General features: G+C 46.8%; 1 pseudogene; it reads left to right on the forward strand.

Annotated features, from left to right (window-relative positions):
• Window positions 1-452: 452 nt before the first annotated feature.
• LOC118544372 (coatomer subunit gamma-1 pseudogene) lies at window positions 453-2,968 on the forward strand (annotated as a pseudogene).
• Window positions 2,969-3,662: the final 694 nt, after the last annotated feature.

Below are 3,662 nucleotides of genomic sequence, written 5' to 3' on the forward strand. Positions count from 1 at the left end.
ACAAAATTTCCCATTGCCCAAAGCTGCCACAGCTGCCATTCATATATATGCACATTTTTAAGGAAGTTTCTAGCTGATTAAATCAGATGAACAATCTTATTAAAATATCATAGAGGCTATATACCTTGGAGATTCTCAGGGTGGCACCTAAAACCATCTATACTAGGTGCCTTAGTCTATATTCAGACCTGATAAAATTAGTTTTTCCATCTTGACTACACCCACATCTATCTAGGTAGGAGACTGGTTCAGGTCAAAAGTCTGAGTGGGGGTTACCATATACTTATATTTCATTTTCTTTTTTTTAATTGAAAGTTTATACTAACAGAATGTTAAGGTGCAGGGTGATGTGGCCACAGGGAAGTGGCCTGTGTGGAACCACAGCCAGACCACTGATGCTCCCTGCACCTGTCTAGCATAGAGCTACTACTTTGCACCTGGTTGATACCACCATGCTGAAGCAATTCAACAAGAGAGACAGGGAATCAGGTGGAGGTTCCAACCTATTCCAGCACCTTGAAAAGAGTGGAGTACTCCAGGAGGCCCATGTATTTATTGAAACTCCCATCAACCCTCGAAAATGTGCCCACATCTTCAACAAGATCCTTTACCTCATAAACCAGGGCGAATACCTAGGGACCACTGAAGTGCCCAAGGCCTTCTTTGCCATGACCAACCTCTTTCAGTCTAATGATCCCACACTCTGTTGGATGTGCTACTTGATCATCAAGGAGATATCGTGCATTGATGAGGATGTCATTATCATCACCAGCAGCCTGACAAAGGACATGACCAGGAAAGAAGACAACCACCAGGGCCAGACTCTGCATGCCCTCTGCCAGATCACTGATAGCACCATGCTGCAGGCTATCGAGTGCTACATGAAACAGGCCATCATGGACAAGGAGCCCGGTGTCTCCATCTCTTCCCTGGTATCTTCCCTGCACCTGCTGAAGTGCAGCTTTGATGGGGTCAAGCTTTGGGTGAATGAGGCCTAGCAGGGGGCATCCAGTGATAACCTCATGTCCCAGTACCATGCACTGGGGTTCCTCTACCATGTGCATAAGAATGACCACCTGGCTGCCAATAAGCTGATTAGCAAGTTCAGCAAGCACGGTCTCAAGCCTCCCTTTGCCTACTGCATGATGATCCAGGAGGCCAGCAAGCAGCTGGAGGAAGAGGATGGCAGCCATGACAGCCCACTGTTTGACTTCATTGAGAGCTGCTTGTCCAGCAAGCACAAGATGGTGGTGTACAAAGCTGCCTCATCCCTTGTCAATCTGTCAGGCTGCAGTGCCAAAGAGCTGGCCCCAGCTGTGTCAATGCTCCAGCTTTTCTGCAGTTCACCCAAGGTCACTGCTGTGCTCACCCTCAATAAAGTGGTCATGGAGCATCTGTCAGCAGTGATGGCCTGCAATCTGGACCTGGAGAACCTGGTTGCAATTTGAATTGCAGCATCACCACAATGGCCATCGTCATACTCCTAAAGACTGAGAACAAAACAGCTTCATGAGGCAGATCTTGTCCTTCACGTCGGAGATCTTGGATGAGTTCTAGGTGGTGGTGGTCCAGGCCATCAGTGCCATGTGTCAGAAGTATCCTCAAAACACGCTGTGGTCATGAACTTCCTATTCACCATGCTGTGGGAAGAGGGTGGCTTTGAGTACAAGTAGGCCATCATGGACTGCATCGTCAGCATCATTGAGGAGAACCCGGAGAGCAAGGAGATCGGGCTTTGGTACCTGTGTGAGTTTACTGAGAACTGCAAGTTCACCATGCTGGCCACCCATGTCCTGCATCTCCTGGGCCAGGAGGGGCCCAAGACCAACAACCCCTCCACATACATCTGCTTCATATATGACCACTTGGTCTTGGAGCATGAGGAGGTCCGGGCAGGTGCTGTGAGTGCTCTGGCCAAATCTGGAGCCCAGAAAGAAGAGATGTTACTCAGTATCTTGGTGTTGCTGAAGAGGTGTGTGATGAACAACGACAGTGAAGTAAGGGACCAAGCCACCTACTATCTCAATATCCTGGGGCAGAAGCAGAAGGTCCTCAATTCAGGCTATATCCTAAATGGTCTGTTTCCATCATGGGTCTGGAGAGAGTTCTGCAGTGGTACACTCTAGAGCCATCAGAGGCTGCCAAGCAGCCTGAGAAAGTGGCAGCCACCTGGCAAGAGATCTTCCAGGAGCAACTGGAGAAAGTACCAGAGTTCCATGGGTGGGGTCCCCTCTTCAAGGCCTCACTTGAACCTGTGACCCTCACTGAGTCAGAGACAGAGTATGTCATCACTGCACCAAACACACCTTCACTGACCACATGATGTTCCAGCTTGAGTGCACAAACACATTCAACGACCAGACTTTGGAGAATGTCACAGTACAAATGGAGCCCACTGAAGCCTATGAAGTGCTGTTACGTGTCTGCCCAAAGCTTACCTTACAACCAGCCTGGAACTTGTTACACACTGGTGGCACTGCCCAAGGAAGACCCCATAGCTGTGGTCTGCACATTTAGCTGCATAATGAAGTTCACTGTCAAGGACTATGACCCCACCACGGGGGAGACTGATAATGAAGGCTACGAAGATGAAAATGTGCTGGAAAATCTGGAAATCATCATTGCTGATCACATCTAAAAGGTCATGAAGTTGAACTTTGAAACAGCCTGGGATGAGGTAGGGGATGAGTTTGAAAAGGAGGAAACATTCACCTTGTCTACTGTCAAGACACTTGAAGAGACTGTGGGAAATATGGTGAAATGCCTAGGAATGTCCCCATGTGAGAGATGAGACAAAGTGCTGGATAACAAGAATACCAACACATTGCTCCTGGCTGGTGTGTTCCAGGGTGGTCATGTCATCCTGGTGCGCTCCCAACTGCTGCTTTTGGACACAGTAAGAATGCAGATGACAGCCAGAAGTTTGGAGGAGAAGCTAGTAGATGTTATCTTGGCGTCTGTGGGCTGAGAGGCCAGACTTCATGGGCCCTACTTCTACTCTTATCTTCCCAACACTATGTGGACGTCACGCCTTCCTCCTGAACCCAGTGGAAACTTCTTCCCAAGCCTCATATTCAAAAATGATTAGGAATCACTGAAAAAAAATTTGTTTAACCCGTAGCCCAGGACTGCTAAGGAGTAACTTTTTTTTTTTTCTTTTTTTCAATAGGGGATGATTTTAGCTTGTCCTAGAAACTGCTGCCCTGCGTGTCAGGGAAAGGACATTCAAATGAATAAAATGCTCGCACTTCCTCTTGCATTTATCACCAAGGAAACCATCTTATCCTTATAAATAAATCAGCACATATATTTTTTTAAATAAATAAATGAAAGAATGTTAAGAAGTTGTAGGAGTAAGTACACATGGACATTTGGGATTTTACAAATGGGTCAACTTGTCAGAATTTGTGTTAATGGAGCTTAAACAAGGCCTCCTAAGAGATGAATGTTAGTGATAATTCTGGAACTTTGTGGTTGAACATACTTTGTCTTTAAGATCTTCCCCAGGATTCTGAGATGTCCCACAGAGAACTCGAGTGGTTAGGCACTGGAGGCATTTGAGCTTGTCTCTCAGGTCAGGAATCTTACAACTGACACATTTACCTTGTGGATGATTGTATTGGAATAATGTGCAAAGCAAGGTTCTGCCTTGCAGTGCTGTG

This window comes from Halichoerus grypus, chromosome 13 (assembly GCF_964656455.1).
Source record: "Halichoerus grypus chromosome 13, mHalGry1.hap1.1, whole genome shotgun sequence".
Classification (NCBI taxonomy): domain Eukaryota; kingdom Metazoa; phylum Chordata; class Mammalia; order Carnivora; family Phocidae; genus Halichoerus; species Halichoerus grypus.